The sequence below is a fragment of the Castor canadensis genome, chromosome 16 (genome assembly GCF_047511655.1).
Source record: "Castor canadensis chromosome 16, mCasCan1.hap1v2, whole genome shotgun sequence".
Lineage (NCBI taxonomy): Eukaryota > Metazoa > Chordata > Mammalia > Rodentia > Castoridae > Castor > Castor canadensis.
In genome coordinates this window covers 65,740,950-65,762,604 of record NC_133401.1, presented here as the reverse complement: position 1 = coordinate 65,762,604, position 21,655 = coordinate 65,740,950, and the positions used below count along the sequence as shown (strand labels likewise).

The following is a 21,655-nucleotide window of genomic DNA, read 5'->3' as shown; positions in this document are numbered from 1 at the left end:
CCTTCCCTTATCTGACAACTACTGAACTCTTGGCAATGTGGCTGGGTTGAAAATTTATCTGTGCTCCAAGAAGCACAAATTTACAGAGAGAAAATTGATTCAGTGCAGAAAAAGTGTACATTAAAGACAGCCAGTTCCCAGGTAAAATTGTGCAGTGGGAGGTTTGATCTCAACAACTTCAGTCTCTTCACTCTGCACAAACTCTCCAAAATCCATCAAGCCTTCTCCCTCCCTCTCACTCAGGTACTTGATGTTTTCATATTGTCTCCCTCTCCCGGTCACAAAGGCTGCCTTCAGAAAAGGCATGTCATAGCTGTTCCTTACACTTGCATGACAATGTTAGCCACTGTGTTTTCTCTGCTGTAAATATTTCCATGTCCAGCCTCTTCTCTCAGAATGGAGGCCAAGGTGGGCATTCTTTGGGGTCACAGGAGGAGGAATGGATGAATGATGTGCACAAGGAAGCAAAGACCGGTGAGGCCTCAGGGAAGATGCTTTATTCTCAGCCTGATCTGTCAGATCTATCTCAAAGAGCTGCCATTAAAAAAGAATTTCTTGGCCAAAAACAGTGATTGGAAATCAAAGCTTAAGAGTTGAAGATGAAGCTCAATGCTTGAGTGTTTGCCTAGCATGCACAAAGCTCTGAGTTCAATTCCCAGACTGCAAAAAAGAAAAAAGAATTTTAAAAAACCAACAGGGTTAGAAATTTAGGCTTAAAATCACCCATACCTGAGTTTAAATCTTCAGCTATGCATCCTCAAACAAGTGTCCTATACCCTCTAAAACACAGCTTGTTCATCTGTAGCACAAGGATAATTAAACTTTAAGTACTCCACAGATGGGAACTAAAAAAATTATTATTATGGGGAGACTAAAAACATAGATTTTTGTCATTAGATTATGTGGGTTCAAGTGAAACTCTACTAATCATTACCTATGTAATCTTGGAAAAGTCACTTAACCTCTCTGTGCCTCAGTTTTATCCTCTGTAAAATGTTAATGATAACTTACTGTGACAGTGGTAAGGATTGAGTAATTTATTATAAAGTGATTTAAATCACAGCTGCCTCTGGCATATAATAAGTGTTCATTAGTATAACTATTATTCATGTTGTTATTCAAATAAAGCCCTTAGTACCATTCCTGATTCAAAGTAAGCATTCAATAAGTAATGGTGATTATTGCCAGCCATAGTGGTACATTGCATAATCCCAGCTAGCAGACAGGCAGAGTCAGGAGGACTGAGAATTCAAGGCCAGCCCAGGCAAAAACATGGTGTGACTCTATCTCAAAATTTTTAAAAAAGGTGGCGGGTGGGCGAGGGCTGGAGGTATGGCTCAAGTAGCAGGAGGCTTTGAGTTCAATCACCAGCACCATAAAAAAATGATATCTTGTCATGTAAAGATGACTGTACTGTTTAAAATAAAAGCAACAGGGCTGAGTAAGGCACACAGGATTTCTAGTGACCTACAGGGCAGTGCTTAAGATGTGCTGAGGGTAGAGGGAAAGAAAGAGGTTGAAAAGAGACACAAAACAACAGAAGCAGCTTTGTTCTCATGCATGGATTCTGCAGTTGGTGTGACCGTGACTACATCTACTTACCAGTGTGAAACATCTCTCAACAGTCTTCCCAAAGGATGAAGACTGAAATGGTTCTCTAGCAACAAAGAATTCTGTCCATTCTCCATCTAGTCTCAGTCCTTACACATTAGTCAAATAAGGCCCAGAGAGGGAAAGGCACTTAACCAAGATCGCACAGCTGCTGAGTAGCAGTCATGACTAGAACTGACTAGGTCAAAGTCCTGAATCATACCAACTAGGACAGGTTCCTAGAAACAGAAATTATGGCCCAGGAAGTGACTCACTAGGCCCTCTTACAGGCAAATGTCCAGGGAGCAGAGCTTGGAATAACCAGGTAAACATTCAGCTCCTCTGTGCCTCATCTAGGTGAGACATTTATCTGCCCTTCACTGTCCTTGCTGTCTTCCCTCAGCCTCTGTGTCCAGTCACTTTACAACTATGCCCTTAATGACTGTCCAGCCACTGCACCATATTATGTACCTACACCACACATCCCAGGGATGCTCCAGATGCCCATGCCATTGGGGAAATGGCTGCAAGGCTCACCCAGAAACAGGGAGAAGTCCCAGCCACAGCTAGGAAGTAAAGAAAAAGGCTATTCTGTACCTATAAAAGGATGATCTACACCCATGTTTATGATACCTGCCTTAGCTTCTTCTTATTGGCCAGATGGTCCTGGAGTTTGATAGAGTAATAATGTCGCCATTTTGTGAATTGGCCAAAATGGCAGCCCCGCCCCTTAACAGAAATTCCCATGCTCTAAGACAGCCCCACCCCTACCAGAGACTACTATGCATGCACTAATTTCCTTAACCTCCCCCTTCTATAAAAGCCACACCTGGCCCAGAATCTGTGCTACACCATCTTTCCCTGGCCAGCCTGGTGGTTTGAAACTGCCCTTAAACTTTGCTCTTGGACATGAGACTTTTCTTGTGAGCTTTCTTTGTGAGAGGCATTTTTCCTAACATTTTGGTGCCATGACTCAGACTGGGTGAGCTCCCGGCACTGACCTTGCTCTCCCGGCCTCCCCTACCCCATCTCTCTCTCCATTCCCTTCCCTTGGGATCTGAGCTGCTTTGCCAGAACCCCTGATCCTAGAAAATGCCACTCTCTCACAGCTGACAGGGAATTTCCTCCACCCCAGTGCACCTCCAATTGCCATCCACTACCGACTAATCTTCCTTCAAGGTCCTCTCTTGGTGAGTCCTTCTTGCACGCAGAGCTGTGATCTCTCTCTCATTTCCTTGAAATCCTAGCTCTAGGTTCCCGCTAGGGACTGTGGACCCCTGTGGTGAAGATGTTCCCTCTGGGTACTCCACATCTCTCTCTCTCTCCTGAGGATCTGATATTTCGGGGACACCCGCCATATCTCTCCTCAGATCAGGCCTCACCATGGGAGTTGGACCACCCAAAATTCCTTCAGACTCCCCACTGGGATGTCTTCAAGCCAATCTTCGGCCCCTATGCTTCATGCCTGATCTTAAGCCCTGAAAGCTCATTTTTCTCTGTAATCAGGTATGGCCCAATACCCATTACATAATGTCTCCAAACGGCCACTTAATGGCACTTTCAATCCCAATATTTTAAGGGATTTATACAATTTCTGTGAGCGGGCTGATAAATGGAAGGAAATACCCTACACCCACTCCTTTTCCTATCTCCACACCAAACCCTCCCTCTGTACTTTCTGTTTCCCTGCACAGGTTCTATTAGCTTCTAAACAAACCAAATCCTCTCCCAAACCTCCTCCTTCCCCATGTAAGCAGACTTCTTGCACTGCTCACGCTGCTTGTCTCTTTCTATCTTCCTGAGGGATTTTCCCGTCATGATGTCAAGCCACTCCTTGCCAACTCTGCCTAAAGGCAATTCCAGCTCTAGGAGAGCTCATGCTCCCTCCCTGTGGGCTGAGACCAAGCCTGGGGTTTATTCGGGTATGCCTCATGCTACGTTGGGGGAGTCCTGTTTGATTATGGCATCTGATGACTGCTTCTCTTCCCTACCCTGTCTAATGCTCCTTTTTCCTGAGACAGCGACGGAGAGTGGAGGTTTCGTGTTGTTGAAAGTGTTCCAGTACCAGTCAATGGGAGCGACCTAGAGGCACAGGTGATGGCTAATCTCTCAGGCGTGTGTCATGCCTCCAGGCTCTGCCTTCCCCTCCCTTACCTAAGATGTCAGGACACCTTTTCTATTCCTCCATGGTCTCACCACATGACCTTTGTCTCTGTCTGCCTTCCCCTCCCTGGGCTTACTGGGATGCTGTGGGCTTACTGGGATCCTGCCTACCATGAAAAACTTGTAGCATGATACCTTATGACTTAAGTTATTCCAACTAGTTTGCCAGGCCTCACAGTCTAAAGTAACATTAAATCAGCTAGTAGGCGAAAGCGCTTACAAAAAAAAAAAAAAAAAAAAACCTGCAGCTGCCACGCTAATGCCCTAACTCCACCCCCACAAGGGGAGGAAGGAAAGCAAATAGGTGCACTCGTGCACAACAGGAATGCCTGCCATAGCTAAGAGGATCCATAGACCAACCCAACACACATCCTAGGCTGCCAGCTGCATATGGCGGTGGCTGCAGCCCACCGCCACTTCCCCTAGAATAAAATGGACGCAGAGTACACAGGAAGTGGGGAGGGGCGACAGGCCACAGGATCAGGCCTAGGCAGTCAGGCTCACTTGTCCTGGGTGTGTGTGGAGGGTGTTGGTGCCTTCCACACACCCTGCTCCTAGCCCCACCTCACACCTCGGGGCACCGGACCCAGCCCTTGTAAGCCAATTGTTAGCTCAAGGTTATAGTCCCAAAAATCTCAAAATGGACAGTATGGTACTGTTACTGGCCTGGGATGCCCTCTGAATGCCCTTCTCTAACTTTGCAGATGATTTATTCCTTTGTTAAAAAAGTAGTCTTTATTAAAGAGGCTGCCTGCTGTTAGCTAAAAGACAGGATCATAGTGTTTTGTTCTTTCTAGATGGGATCTGCACCTTCCAGTCTTCTGGCTTGTCAATGTTGGAAGCTTTGTACTGAGGCCTGGCCTCAATATGCCTTGGGTGACCAAGAGAAGTGGCCTTCACAGGGTTCCTTAAATTACAGTACCATACTCCAATTAGACCCTTTCTATAAAAGGGAGAAAAAGTGAACAGAAGTCCCCTATGCAAATTTCCTTTCATCTCAGAGTGGCTCCACAATTGCTATTTAGATACTCAAACACTGGCCATTCTTTGTAAGCCACAGGATAAACATGGAAAGGAGGACCAGAAAGCCTCTTATCAATGACAAGGCTCACCCCTACTGCTCCACCCTCTGCCCTATGTTCTAAGCCACCCCAATATTCAGAACCTCCTAATGGGTGCTCCCCCCTTCAATAGGTAAAGGTAGGAAGAGGGCGAGTCTATGTCCCCTTCCAGCTATCAGATCTAAGGGAATTAAAAAACATCTAGACAGCTATACTGATGCCCAGACAAATACATTCAAGCCTTTATCTCTGTGATCCAAACCTTTCAACTGACATGAAAGGATATTATGCTTCTACTACACCAGACTCTTTCCTCATTAGAAATGCAATGGGTTCTGGCCCAGGCCGCTCAGGTTAAAAATGATTACCATTTACAATGAGCCCCAATACTAGTGGCACCTGGAAATGAGGGACTAAATGTGCCTACCTACAGGGGCACATGCAGTCCCTTGACAGATCCACACCAAAAGGGGCTGGTGATATGGCTTGAGCAGTAGAGTGCCGCTTTGCGGGCATAAAGTCCTGAGTTCAAGTCTCAGTACAGTCAAAGGAAAAAAATATTTGGGGCTAAGGACATAGCTCAGTGGGAGAGTGTCTGCCCAGCATGTGCAAGGCCCTGGGTTCAATTCTCCAACATTGCTAAATAAAAAAAAAATGGTAAGGAAGGTAAGTGGCATTAATGTCACTTCAGCCATCTCATAGTGGAAGAAAGTAGTTTAACCTAGACTAGATCCCTCATCCAAGTGAGGAAACAGGCCCAGAATAGTTCAGAGACCTGCTCTCCAGAGTATCAGGTGTCAATGTGAAATAACAACTTTGCTTTACAACAATGACCTGAAGAAAATCCCCTTACCTTTCTGTAGCATCTTAAGGATGCTATCAGAAAGCATACCACAGTGGACCCAGAGTCACAGGTGAGGGAGGTTCTCCTCAAAGATAAGTTTCTAACAGTCAGCCCCAGATATTTGTAGAAAACTCAGTCTGTGGCTGAAGGAGAAAAGTCATTGGATCAACTTATACAACTAGCCATGTCTGTATACTATAACCAGGACATTACTAACAGAGAGAAAAATAAGAGACATCATGACCTCATTGCTGCCCCCACCCGACTGGGGCCTGTATCCTGAACTTGCTACCATGGTGGACAGGAGGGGCACTTCTGCAGAGGATGCTCAAAAGGGGGGACAGCACAGGAGACAGCCCTGCCCCCAACCAGAACCCTGCCCTCTCTGCAAAGGTAACCACTGGAGGTCTAAGTGTCCCTGCCTCCAGATGGAAGGCGAGATGCCACCTCCTATGGATTGATGGGTCCCAGCCCTCTGTCCACACTTCAGTTCTTGGCATTGGCGTTGAGGAGCCTCGTGGTAGCCATTATGGCAGAAAAACAAAAGATCACTTTCTTCCTAGACAATGGAGCTGTTTCTCTGTCTTACCATTCTCTCCTGGTCCCCAGTGACAAGGTTATCATTTGAGGCATATTTGGCAAGCCCCTAGAGCATTATTTTACCCAGCCTCTGACCTGCTCTTGGGGAGACCTCCTCTTCTGTCACTCTCCTCATAGTACCTGAAAATCCAGTGTCCCTGCTGAGATGGGATTTACTATCTCAATTAAAAGCTCAAATTCTCCTCCCCCCAGGCAGCTATTTCTGCTGCCCCCTCCTTCAGGAACAAATAGATCCCACAGTGTGGACTGATGAGATGAGTGTAGGGTGAGCCAGGACGACCCTCCCTATTCAAATAAAACTCAAAAATATCTCACATTTTCCACACCCAAAACAATATCCCCTCAAGCCTGAGGGATGATGAGGCCTTATGTCTATCATAAATTCCTTAAAACAACAAGAGCTACTAATTAGTTGCTCCAGCCCCTATAATAAATTCAAAATTCTTATAAAAGTTAATTTTAAAATACAAGTTACAAAGTAAACAACTGGAAAGGATATAGATATGTAGTGAATGTATTTTTTTGAAAAGTTAAAAGAAAAAGGAATGTTTTTTGGATGAGAAGGGATTTTGTAAAGAAGAGTGTGTCCTAAAGATTGTTTCAAATAGGAGGGATAAGTACAAGCCATCAAAGGGTTTAGTATGTTATATAAAGGTCTGAGTAAGTTTTAAAAGTGTATAATAAAAAGCTTTGGTGTGTGATAAAGTTAAAGTTGACTATAATTTAAGAGTTGCCTAAAAGATTTTTAGGGTCATGTCAAACTAAAATCAAATTCTCTAAGTCTATAAAATAACAAGGTTATCTTAATATTGTTCTGCTCTGAGTAACATCTACAAAAACCTGTTACAGAGAAAGTTTTTATCAAAGAAATTATTTGTGTTTTCTGCTGATCTTGTCAAGCTGCAAGTACTACTAAATCAGAGTTCATTTACATATTTGCTTATGTGTCTTAAATGACCACCTTGTAACAGTGTTGTGTCTATACTTTATCTAAATATGCTACAAACATTTACAAAGTTATATAAAAATGAGCTAGAGCTCTCTTTTATCCAAGAGTGTTACATTTAAATCCTGACAGCCCCTGCCTCCCACATGTCACCTACCTAGGTGTGGCCTTAAAGGGACAGACTCACTCCCTGAGTCATGAGTGCATCAACCCAATCTTCTGTTTCCCTCCCCTGCCATACCATAAAGCAGCTTGCAGCTTTCTTGGGAGTTATAGGAGTTTGCAGAATTTAGATCCCTAGGTATGCAGTCCCTTAGCAGACACCTTTTTATGCACCTAATATTCCTATTTGGGTCTTAAATAATGTATGCCCACCCATTTCTCTTAGAAAACTTGCCTCCAACAGACTCTGCTCCTCTGGCTACCTACCTTATCTTAACCTTCTTAGGGAACTTCTCAGACAGCATACAGACCAGATGCTGCCCCACCCTATAACAATTTCTGTTAAACCAGGGGATCTTGTTCTCCTAAAGGATCTTCTACCCTCTCCACTGGGACTTTGGTGGACCAGCCCTCATCTGGTCATTCTCACAACATCCACTGCTATCAAGCTCAATGGGATCCCCCAGTGGTGGCACCTCTCAAGGAACAGTTAGAAAAACGGAGAAGGGAATTGGAAGACTCTTGGAATCCTCTAGGGAATAACATTTCACGGTGGTTCTCCTGGCTAATGCCCATCCTAATGCCTGTATTTCTTGCTCTCATATTCTTAAGCTTCCTCCCTTGTACCATAAAAACAGTACAAAGATTTCTTTTAGATCACATGTCTGCTATTGCTAATCAAAAGTTTAACCATTTGTACCTCCAGGGATATCAACCTCTCCAAAACCATCCAGAGGACTGCTATGAGGGCCCCCACCAGGACACAGGAGTCTGAGTATCTTGCCCCATACAGCAACCCCTGCCAGAAGGAAGCAGCTAAGAGGCCAACGCTTCACCCCAATTCCTGATCCTCAGCCCCTACCCCCATCATTACTAAAGAAAAAATGGGAGAATGATAGAGTAATAATGTCGCCATTTTGTGAATTGGCCAAAATGGCAGCCCCGCCCCTTAACAGAAATTCCCATGCTCTAAGACAGCCCCACCCCTACCAGAGACTACTGCGCATGCACTAACTTCCTTAACCTCCCCCTTCTATAAAAGTCACGCCTGGCCCAGAATCTGTGCTACACCACCTTTCCCTGGCCAGCCTGGTGGTTCGAGCATGCCATTAAACTTTGCTCTTGGATATGAGACTTTTCTCCTGACCTTTCTTTGTGAGTGGCATTTTTCCTAACAGAGTTAATATATTTCCTATCAGTAAAATGCTAAAAGGAAGCAGCTGTAACTGCTGCCGCTTTGGGAAAACCCTCACGTGGGTTTTCTGCTAAAGTTACTGGGGAATTACCTGAAAATGTTTTGCAGAGACAACATTTCAAATGTCCACATTAGACCTATGGGCAACACTGCCTACATGCTCTGCATACATCACCTCTGGAGCCAGATCACCAACCCTCAGGGCAGCCACACTTTCAACTCCAAAGAGATGTGCACTAAATCATCTCTGGTCCCTATGTTATGTTATGAACACACATGGAATCTAATCACTTAACAAGCTGCTACCAAACATCACTACCTGCAGGACTGCATGAGACATAAAAGACAAAATGTAGTAAAATTTCTTAAGGACATAACAATCTGGTAGGAGAGATACACTTTTGTACTTACTACAGATCAAGGAAAGAAGCCACAATGGCAGATTAAAAGCAAGCAGTGCAGTCCAACATCTCAGTGGGTCAAGAGTCCAAGCTGCAGAAAATGTCTCAGTGTGGTGGGTGACTATGGGAACCCACTGAGGTTTGAGAGTGGACAGAGAGTGCCTTAGAGAGACCCAGCGACCCTGGTTATGGGGGAAGAAGGTGAGAAAGAGCCTCAGTGCTGAGCCCAAGGTGGCCCAGCAGAGGAGAGGAGCGAGAAGGAAGGGAGGCAGTGAGAAACTGGCCCAGCAACAGGTGCAGAACAGAAGGGGCTGGAGCTCGGCTTGCCTCCCTGCATGGAGGGCTGCACTGGAGAAGAATGCATTTCTCAACCTTTCCTTGTTCTGCCCACACGGGAGCTTCCGGGCGGCGCCCGGATACACACATACCCGGAGCTCGGCGCCTGCACAGCAGAGGGGTACTCCCAGTAATCGTCCGAGTGAACTCCAGCGCCAGGAACTATGGTTCCGGCCCCTGCACAGCAGAGGGGTACTCCCAGTAATCGTCCGAGTGAACTCCAGCGCCAGGAACTATGGTTCCGGCCCCTGCACAGCAGAGGGGTACTCCCAGTAATCGTCCGAGTGAACTCCAGCGCCAGGAACTATGGTTCCGGCCCCTGCACAGCAGAGGGGTACTCCCAGTAATCGTCCGAGTGAACTCCAGAGCCAGGAAGTATGGTTCCGGGCCAACTTTACTAGCAAGCGGGGAAACTAAGATATTCCAACCAAGGAGCTCCAGTACTGAGTTACTCCCACTGACCGATCAGCATCCCCAGCTCTCCCCAAGGGGCGTAGAGTCCAAGAGGTCACCTAAAGAGGTACAGATTGGGAGAGGTGGCCAATATCCACTGTGCCCTGCACAAAACCCGCAGTGATGAAAATGCTTTTTTGTATTTGTTGATTGGTTGGTGAATGTGTACGTATCCCTTTCTAATTTTCTTTTTATTGTTGTATTTTGCTACTCTTCCTCTCCTCCTAATAATCAAATTTTACATTTATATTTATAAATATATATCCCTTTTATCCTTTTTTTGTAATTATACTCTTCATTTTCAACTTTTCTCCTCTCTCTCTCTCTCTCTCTCTCTCTCTCTCTCTCTCTCTCTCTCTTTCTCTCTCTCTCAGTACTGGGGTTTGAAATCAGGGCCTCATACTTGTTAAGAAGGTGTTTTGCCACTTGAGCCACTCCACTCCATCAGCCCATTTTTGGGGTTGCTTATTTTTGAGAGAGGGTCTCATTTTTAATTCTTTGTCCAGGCTGGCTTTGAATAGAAATCCTCCTGATCTCTGCCTCTGAGTAGCTAAGATTACGAGGATGAGCCACCATCAACCTGTTCTCCTGCTTTCTCCTTTCACTTTTTTAGTATTCTGACTTTTATTTTGCTCTCCATTTCCCATTTTCTTCTCTCTTAATTGTTTTTCTTTCCTTATCAACATAGTGGAATGAAACTAAAAATATACAGCAAGAGAAACTGTAGTAATTATACAAACGTGTAGATGGGCCAACATTCTTTGAATGCTTGGTAGGCTTTTGAAAAAATCAAGAGGCGAAATTAAAATTTCATGAAAGCAAATAAAAATGCAAACAAAACATATAATGATCTGTAAAATATACCAATGGTAGTTCTAAAGGGGATATTTGTAGCATGAGCTCCTACATTAAAAATTCAGAAAGATCTCAAATAAATAATAATCCAATGGTGTATCCCAAAGACCAAGGAAAACAAGAACAAGTCAAACCCAAAAGCAGTATAAAGAAAGAAATAATAAAGATCAGAGCTGAAATTAATGCAATAAAGTCTAAAAGAGCAATGCAAAGGGAGTGGAGCATGGCTCAAGTGGTAGAGGGTCTAGCATGCACCAGGCCCTGAGTTTAATCACTAGTACTGGGGGAAAAGAGCAATAAAAATGATCAATGAAACAAAGAGTTGGTTCTTTGAAAAGATTAAGAATATTGACAAACCTTAGCCAAACTTACCAAAAGAAAGAGAAAACACCCAAATTAATAGAATTAGAATCAGCCATTTTGTTATACACCAATAATCCCAGTACAATGGAGGATCACAGTTTGTGACCAGTATAGGATACATAATGAATGCAAGGCCAGTCTGGGTTACATAGTGAAATCCTGTCTCCAAAAAAATGATGATGATGATGATGATGAGTACAGACAAAAGGGGAATATTATAACAGATAACAATGAATCCAAAGGACCATCAGGAATTACTTTGATTTTTTACACTTCAATAAATTGGAAAATCTGGAAGAAATTAATACATTTCTGGACAACTATGACCTACCAAAATTGAAACATAAGGATATTTACAACCCAAAAGATTAATAAAAAGTAATAGGATTGATACAGTAATAAAAATTCACAACAAAGAGAAACCCAGGACTAGGTGGATACACTGCTGAATTTTATTAGACTTTTAAAGAAAAAATAATACCAATGTTTTTACAACTAGCCCATAAAATAGAAGGGAAAGGAATACTTTCAAACTCATTCTATAAAGCCAGAATTACCCTAACATGAAAATAAGGACACCAGATAAAAAGAAAACTGTAGAGCAATATCTTTGGTGAATATGGATTAAAAAATCCTCAACAAAATACTTGCAAACTGAGCTCAACAACACATTAAAAATATCACACACCATGGTCGAGTTGCTTTCATTCCAAGGATGCAAGGGCAGTTCAACACATGCAAACTGATAAATGTAACAGAAGTCATAAATAGAATCAAGGAAAAAAATATCACATTATCATCTCAAGAAACGCAGAAAGAACTTTGACAAAATTCACCATCCCTCATGTTAAAAGCCCTGAAGGTATAGAAAGTATAGAAGGATCATACCTCAACATGATGAAAACTTATATGACAAACCCAGAGCCAACATCATAAGGGGGGAAAATTAGAAGCATTTCCTCTAAAATGGGAACAAGACAAGTATGTCTACTCTCATCACTCTTATTCAAAAATAGTGCTTGACAAACACAGACATAAAGACCAATGGAATAAAAGACCTGGAAATGACCCCCACACACTTAGAACCAATTGATATTTGACAAAGGTGCCAAAAACGCATCTGGGAGAAAAGACAGCCTCTTCAACAGGTGGTACCGGGAAAACTGGATATCCACATGTAGAAGACTGAAACTAGATGCCTGGCTCTTGCCCTTACTAAAATCAGTTCAAAGTGATCAAAGACCTCAGTGTAAGACCTAAAACTCTGAAATTACTACAGGAAAACACTGGAAGGTACAAGCATAGGTAAGAAGGAACTGAATAGGATTCCAACATCTCAGCAAATAAGAGCAAGGAGGGATTGCATCAAATTAAAGAGTTTCTGCACAGCAAAGTAAACAGTCACTAAAATGAAGACACAGACCACAGAATGGGAGAAAATCTTTGCCAGCTATACATCTGACAAGGGATTAATGACTAGAATATACAAGGAGCACAAACAGCTAAACTCCAAATCAACCAACAATCCAATGGGCAAATGAATTGAACAGACAACTTGCAGAAGTACAAATTGCCAACAAATACATGAAGAAATGTTCTATATCCTTAGATACAAGGAAATGCAAACCAAAAATGACACTGAAATTTCATCTCACCCAATTCAGAATAGCTATCATCAAGAATTCAAACAATAACAAATGCTGACAAGATGCAGGGGAAAGGAGCCTTTTTACATTATTAGTGGAAATATAAATTAATGTAGCCACTATGGAAAGCAGTATGGTAGTTCCTTAAAAAACTAAAAATAGAACTACTATATGACCCAGAAACACCACTCTTGGACATATATCTCAAAAAATGTAAGTCAGGATACAATAGACACACTTGCACACTCAGTAGTACTCACAATAGCCAAGCTTTGGGATCAGTCGATATGCCCTTTGATCAATAAATGGATAAAGAAAATGTATATATTGTATATATATATGCAATCGAGTATTATTCAGCCACAAAGAAGAATGAAACTGGGCTAGTGATATGGATAAAGCAGTAGAGCACCTACCTAGCAAACATGAAGCACTTTGTTCAAGCCCCAGTACCACCAAAAATATGAATTTATGGTGTTTGCAGGAAAATGGATAAAATTGGAAATCATCATTGTTAAGAAAAGTAAGCCAGGTTTAGAAAAACAAAAGTTCACTTGTCCTTTCTAGACTTAAAATATATAGATCTACATATACACACACATATGTGTGCATACATACCAAAACCATGACTATAATCAGGAACTATGGGGGGGCAGCAAGGGAGAGGGTGGAGAGGAAAAGAGAATGATGGGAGGGAATGATGCCAAAATACATGTGTCTATGTATGAAAGTGGCACAAGGCAACTCACTGAAAGCTATCGAAAATAGGGGGAGGACAGATGGGGAAAAGAGAGCAATTGAGGGGGTTAATCACAATATTCACATTGTGAAACACCATGGTGTGACCCCTTTGTTCAATTAATATACACTAATTTTAAATATATTATAATTATGTTATATATAAAAATATAAATGTAATATATATATATTTTATATATACAATTATATATATAAAATGCTTGAATTCTTAGCCAGAGGAATAGTCATGTAACAGAAATAATAAGGGATAAAAATAGGAAATGAAGAAGTCAAATTCTTTTTTGCAAACAATATGATCCAGTACTCACAAGACCATAAAGACTCCATCAAAGGACTTTTAGACTTAATCCATACTTTAAAGAGAGTAGCTGGATACAAAATCCACAAACAAAAATCAGTAGCTTCTATGCACCAATACAAACATACTGAGAAAGAAGTCAGAAAACAATCCCATTCACAATATCCTCAGAAAAAAAAAAGGTGTAAATCTATCCAAGGAGGTGAATGACCTCTACAATGAAAACTATACAGCACTGAAGAAAGAAACTGAAGGAAGACACTAGACTAGAAGACTTTCCACATTCATGTATTGGCAAAATTAATATTGTGAAAATGGTCATATTACCAAAAGCAATTTAGGGATTCAATCCAATACCCATCAATAAATGTTCAGAATACATGTATCCTATGTATTCAGAATATGATAAAGACAGTAGAGGAACTGATAAAATGCAAACTGAACAGAATGCAGGGTTGTAGATCAGAGTTTCTCAGTTTTAGCACTATTCACATGTTGGGCCACATAAGTCATTTTTGTTGGAGATCCCAGGCATCATTGGGTGTTTCACAGCATCCCTGGCCTCTATCTACAAAATACCAGAAACACATTCACCTCTCCCCAAGTAGTCACTACAGATGTCTCCAGACATTATTCAATGTTCCTTAGGGTGCAGGGAGTTGCCCTCAGTTGAGAACCACTGTCATATATGTATGCTTAAGAAACTGGAGATTGTATGGTGAGCTGTTCACATCACATTGCCCTTTGGTTGTAAAGGTGGCCTATCACCACACAAGTAAACTTGGACAAAAGCCAAAGAAGGGTCTCACTCTTGAATATTGACAAACTGAAGATTTTGCAAAGGTCAAAGGTTCTGAATGACGATTGGGCTTCAGAGGATAATGCAGAACAAAGGAAGATGTAAGAGAAGAAAGGCATAGAGAGGAGGATCGCTGTCCATGGACATCCTGGGCAAAAATGCAAGACCCTATCTGAGAAACAACTAAAGCAAAAGTGGGCTGGTGGAGTGGCTCAAGTGGTAAAGCGCCTGCCTAGCAAGCCCCAAGGCCCCGAGTCCAACCTCCAAGTACTGTGAAAGAGAGAGGGGAAGAGAGAGAGCAAGCACATTTCTGAAAATGTCATTACAACAGAAAGAAACAGAATATCCAAAGTTAAAATGCTAATAAACTACTAAAAATGGTAATGAAATATAGCACGATCTTTTTAAAAATTACATAGATAAAAGGAGGACGCTTAAGTGCATGCACATATATTTAAAAGAAACAAAAATGAAATTTTTATGAAGGATAAAAATCAAGCAGGTCTCACATCTCTGGTCTGAAATGAGTTATAACCCAAGAACCACTCACATGGCCATTTTTACTAGGTAGAGAAGGGATAAGAGAAGCATGCTATCCATACCACTTTTTAATAAGTCATTTAAAAATATAATTGCAAAGAAGTGAGGAGACAAAAAAAGAAGACCTTAGAAATAAAAGGCTAAAGAAACAAAAAGATTGACAGTGAACACTGAAATCAAGTAATAGAGCTGATTCTCAATAAGTATAAATCTGTATAAAATAATGTAAAAATTATTAACAAAGTATTAAAATTACTAGTTTAACATAAATAATCTAGCTCTAAATTCCAAGCTTGTATTTAAAAAGACTGAGATGTGCACGCAAGCAAGCAGAGTTTACTAAAAGTGTGCCAAGTGTTTTTAAATGAATACAATTTGCTCTTGACTGAAAATGAGACATAATAAGACATAGCTCTGAGAAACATTTTAAGTAAGTATAGATGAAACACAATTATTTAAAACAACAGGACAAAATAACAACCCACACGTCATAAGACATAGAAGATAATTAACCAAGAAAGCATATAGCAATATAAAGTTTTAGAAGACACAATTATATGTATACACATTAAAAAATAAGTATAAATGAGTTTAACAACTGTCTTATATGACCAAAAAACTCTCAAAGTGAGTACCAAACATATATATAAATTCCATTCCGCTGAAATCAGTCTAAAACAAAGTAATATACACCCTCCAAAAGTTTTCAGGTAAAAGTAATGGGAAAAGACATGGCAGACAATTTAAATGGCAAGAAATCAGATTCACAATTGTAGTTTGAGAAAAGCAGAACACAAAAAAGTTCAAAAAGACAAAGTAAATTGTATTATAAAGGCATAATGAAAATTATTAGATTATTAGCAGATAAATTTCTTTCAAATATATGAACTTAAATTGATATTGAGAAAAATATATAATGAGAAAATGAAATACAGCTATTTCTTTGACTAGAAATGTGAACAAAGATTAATATATGAAGAACGAAAATAATGTTATTATGTTGATTTAAACTGGGCTTTTCATCATAACGGAATACAGCTTGCTTCCAGGCCTCGTGAGTCATAAAAATCAATCACTTATTAAGCCATAATGAACACCTGTATAAGTTATAAAAATAAATGCATAGATCCCATCTTAGAGTAATACAACAAAATTAGAAATTGGAGTTTCAAACTTTAAAATACCAACTTCTTAGAAATTACTAATACTCTCCCAAATACTATCAAGAGAAAATAGAAATCAAATCTACTATTACTAATTATTTCAAAAATAATAAAATGAAAGATGACTGCATACTAAAATATATAGGAGGTAGTCAAAGCTATACACATATTAAAACTGGTAACTTCACATGCATCATTGCTCAGCAAGAAAAAGAGGAAATTAATGGGTTACACATTGAAGACAAGGTATCAGAAAAAGAATAAACTAAAGTAAGCAAAACCAATAAATCCAAAAGCAAGAAACAATGACTTTAACTGATATATTATGCAGGGATCATTGATATTTTAAAATATCTTTAAGAAAGCTGAGAAAAATCCAAAGCAAATAAAAGTGATTAGAAATGAGAATGACTTCCTTTTTTTAGTATAAAGTACACTGTGTACAGCTCCAGGCTAATAAGTTTGAAAAATCTCATTGAAATAGGTTTATTAGGAAAAGATAAATTAATAAAATTCACTCAGACACAGAAAACTTGACTACTTAAATAACCAGGAATGAATTAAAGAAAAATTTAACCCCCATCTTGTATTATATGCCAAAATAAATTTGCTATGGGTTGAAGAATTAAATTTAAAGTGAAGTTCTTAAAAGAAGTACAAGAAAACATGTATAATTTTTACCACATAAATACATATACAGAATCCATAAAGAAAAAACTGCAGATTTGACTGAATTACAATTTTAGTATAAAAAAATCTTTGAAAGACAAATTTAAAAGTTGGGGGAACATGGCTACAAGATACATGACAGAAAAAGTTATAACCTTAATATAAACAAGCATAAGAAATAGACAGTCATTAACACAAATGAAAATGGCCCCCAAAATGAGTAAAGGAGCCAGATGTGGTGGTGCACATCTATAATCCCAGAACTCAGAAGCTTGAGTTTCAGGCCATCCTGGGCTACTTAGTGAGATGCTGTATCAAAAAAGGGGGTGGGGGACAAAATAAACAAAATATTAAGTCTCTATAACATACAACAAGCAATTCAAATGAAAACAGGGTATATTTATTCTTATGAGCTGATCCTTTAAATGAGAATTCTCAGTTTTAAAAGAAGAATGGAGAAATTGATGGTTTCTACAGAAGCCAAATATACAAGTTATTGTTTTTGGCAGTGTTGAGGATAGAAGCCAGGACATCACACACAAATACTCTATACTCCCAGCCAAAAAAAGTGTTTCATTTTGTTGAATTGTTTCTGAAAGGCATTTTGGCCACTTATATCAGAAGGTTGATAAATACACATATTCTCTGATCCAATGATTCTACTTATAGGAATTAATCCTAATGAAGTAGAAATACATATTGTTCATTTCAATTTTTATTATATAAGCCACTGTTTACAATGAAGACATCCAATGATGAAGGACAATATACTGTAATACACTCAAATGATGAAATACACAAGCATTAATTACATAGACTCCTAAAGATAATAAGAAAATTTCACCACAGCTCAAGTTTTCAAAGCCCATGTTTGGGAAGGAGTGTCTCAATTCTCAATCATGTCACACAAGTTACGCATCTAGCTTCCCAAACCTCATCTGCTGAGGTCCAACCCAGAGATCTGTTTTTTAGCAAGTTCTATATATAAATATCTATATATGGTAGAGGAACCAAGACTGAAAGTATATGCAAAATGTCCTTATCACCAAAAGCAATCTATGAATTCAATGCAATCCCCATCAAATTTTCAATGACATTCTTTACAGAAATAGAAAAAAATTACTCTAAAATTAATATGGAAGCACTACAGACCCCAAATAGCCAAAGCAATCCTGAACAAAAAGAGCTCATTGTGGAGGTATAACAACATCTAACTTTAATCAGAGCCATGGTAACAAAAACAGCATGGTGCTCACACAAAAACAGCATGGTGCTGCAATGGACTAGAAGACCCAGAAATGACCCCATGCAGCTTCAGCCATCTGATTGCTGACAAAGGTCCAAAAACATACATTAGAAAAAAATACAACAACAAGTGGTGCTGGGAAAACTGGATATCCTCATGCAAAATACTGAAACTAGATCCCATCTCTCACCCTGTACAAAAAATCAATTCAAAATGGATCAAACAAGAAGCTCTGAAACTCCAGGAAGAAAACAGGAAGAAGCACTTCAATATGTAGGCACTGGCAATACCTTTCTGAACAGGACTCAAATAGCTCAGGAAATAGAGCAAGAATTGACAAATGGGGCTACATCAAATTAAAGGGCTTCTGCCCAGCAAAGGAAACAATTGCCAGAGTGAAAAGGCAGTCAACAGAATGGGAGAAAATCTTTATAGCTATTCATCTAACAGGGGATTAATATCCAAAATATACAAAGAACTTAAAAAATGTAATACCAAAAGAACAAGTAATCCTATCAACAAATATGCAAATGAACTGAACACTTTTTCAGAAGATACAAATGATCAATAAATTCATCAAAATATGTTTAACATCTTCAGGTATCAGAAAATGCAACTCAAAATGACATTGAGATTCCATCTCACTCTCATCAGAATGGCTGCCATCAAGAAAACAAAACACAAACCACTGGGCATGGGGGCACACATCTATAATCCCAGCTCTCAGGAAGCAGAGATAAGAAGACTGAGTTTGAAGCTAGAGTGGGCTACATAGCAAGGTTCAGGCCAACCTAGACTGGCCTACATAGCAAAATTCTATCACAAAAAAAAAAAAATGTTGGTGACAATGTGGGGAAAATGAGCTCATATATATTGTTGGTGGGACTGTAAATTAGTACAGTCTCTATGGAAGTCAGTATGAAGCTTCCTCAAAAAACTAAAATAGAACTAACTATAATCCTGCTATACCACTTCTGAGCACATATCTGAAGGAAAATAAGTCTGCACACAACAAAGATAACTTGTACACCTCTGTTTATAGCAGCACTATTCACAGTAGCCATGCTGTGGAATTGCCTCGCTGCCCATCAACTAAAGAAAATCTGAGCTGACTGCTGGAGGGTCATGCCTGTAAGCCTCACTGCTTGGGAGGCTGAGATCAGGAGGATCTCGGTTTAGGAGACACTATCTATAAATTAACCAGAGCAAAATGGACTGGAGGTATGGTTCAAGCAATAGTTATGCCTGCTTTGCAAGCATGAAGCCGAGTTCAAACCCCAGTCACACCAAAAAAAAAAAAAGTGAGATACACACACACACAGCTATAAAGAAGAATAAAATGATATCATTTGTAAGAAAATAATGGAACTGGAGATCATCATGTTAAGTGACATAAGCCAGACTCAGACACGAATCACATGTCTTCTATCATGTATGGAATTTAGTGAGAGACAACATCAAAGTAGAAGGGGGAATGCCAGGGAAGAGGAAATGGATGAGGAAAGGAATAAGAAAGTGTATTATGATTATTACATGCACGTTTGTAAATATCACAATGGAACCCATTACTTGGTATAATTAGCATGCACTAGTAAAATGAGAGCGAATATGTAACATGTTCATTGCTGGGCAGAAAGGATATCAATTTTTATGTGTTCTTTATGTGCATGTTTTCCACTTTCTACAATGAACACGTTTTGCTTTCATAATTTAAAATGTATGAGCTATTTAATGTAAATGAACAACACAGAGGCTTGTGATATATCAGATGAACAAACTCAGGCTTCTGAGTAGTTTATAGAGAAAAACAATTAAACAGAGAACACAAACTGGTGGCCCCGGTTCATCTGAGTCTTCATCTTTAATCCAGTAGCATTTTAGTATTTTTAAAGTAACTGCCCACATTTAAAATTGGGAGATTTGTGGCTGAGAAAACCAAGATTTGGCCACACCGGGCCCAGATGGCAATCACTGGACTATCACTGCTTCTCTTGCACAGCGTGGGTTCTCAAATTTACTCTTGTCTCCACCACTCCCCAGTGTCCTCCCAATAGCGAGGTCAAAGCCAATTCAATAGACTCTATTATTACACTTCTGCCATTCTTTTTAAAGTACTAAACCATTCTTACATTAATGCCTAAACCTTGTAGGATTTGAGTCTATTATTCCTTAATTCTGCAAAATCAAGTCCACCTGTAAAAAGTACAAGAGATGAATACCTACTCACAAGTGAGCACCATGCAGCTTCACATTGGAGCTCTTCAGGTTCCTCTGGTAACTTACGTGGAGCCAAGGCTAAGAGGCACAGGTTTAGGAGAAAGGTCAGACTTGAGGGTGGGATTTAAGGATGGGAACCCGTCCATAGGGGGACTGAGACATTGTTAGCAAAGTTTGGAGACAGCCAGGATCTACAACTGTACTCTTACTCACCAGCTAGGCTTACTCAGCAAAAAGTGTATGTCTCTAAACTTCTGTGCCATCATCTAAATAGAGGGCTGAAAGTCCCTTCCTTTGGGGGTTATTAAAAAGATTAAAGGTGTTGGTCCTGTCCACGTAAGAGCCATTTTCAGTGTTTCACTAGATATCATCCAAAGTGTCACAGCATTTAGGAGGACTAGGAGGGCAGGAGCTGCTCATGATGATGGTAGGGCACTGCAACTACCTGTCTTCTCTAATGAGTGGGCTTCTTGAAGAGAACCTGTTAGTCATATCCCAGTGGTGTCCCCTGCCTTCCCTTCCCAGCCTCACATCCCGCAGTCCTACAGTCCTATTTCATTCCTCCCTGAGCTAAGAAACAATTGAGTACAACAAAAGCACAAAGCAGAAAGCACACAGGATGCCAGGTTGGGAGGAGCAAGGCTTCACCTGGAAGAGATTGCAGCTAACAGAACTGTGGGGGATTCCAGGCAAATGGGCTCCTGCCAAACTGTAAGCCTTTGCCCTCCTTCCTACCCCTTCCCTGCCCTCTGCCCACCTAACTCAGCCAAGAGCCAAGCAGAGCAGGGGGTGCTATAGGAGGAGAAGGAGGTTCTGGAATCTGCTCTCAGCTCTGCCACTCATTCTCAAGGAGACCACTTCCTTCCTCAGATGGGAATAATCATCCCAGACTTCCCCACCTCCCTATTAAGGGTTTTCTGTGCACTGTAGGTCAATGGGAGAAAAATGCATGAAAATTCACATTACTGGTTAAAGCAACAGAGCTAAATGTCAGCACCCATGCCACGCAGAAACAGTGTTTTGTGCAGTGTGAATACACTTGCTACCCCTTAACAGCAGAGTTTCATATGCACTTGTTTTAGCCAAGGGCTCCGTGGCAAAATGTCTGCTATCTGCAGGGTGGCAGGGGAAGTGCACTTGCACAGAGTCCTTCTGGGGCCACTGAGATCCCTCCACATAGTGCACCCTGACTTGCCTTCCTCTAGGGTGGCTCAGAGTCGATCATTAATGCACTTCCCAGGGATTACCATCCTTGTGAGGACAGCTTACATTTCTGAAAACCCTTTCCTAGCAGCATCTTATTTTGGTGGTCACCAACCCCGCCACATACAGAGAAACACGACATATAC

The 21,655-nt window shown here is 40.5% G+C and overlaps 1 long non-coding RNA gene across 3 annotated transcripts in view; it reads right to left on the bottom strand.

Moving 5' to 3' along the window:
• Positions 1-9,457, bottom strand: part of LOC141417954 (uncharacterized) — a 125,656-nt gene extending 116,199 nt beyond the window's left edge. For 2 of the 3 annotated variants that reach the window (XR_012442544.1, XR_012442546.1), the window contains exon 1: positions 9,391-9,457. This is a non-coding gene — a long non-coding RNA (uncharacterized lncRNA). Of the gene's footprint in view, positions 1-8,972; positions 9,344-9,390 lie in introns of those variants that run through there. The other variant, XR_012442545.1, reaches the window with a different exon arrangement.
• Between the last annotated feature and the right edge of the window lie 12,198 nt (positions 9,458-21,655).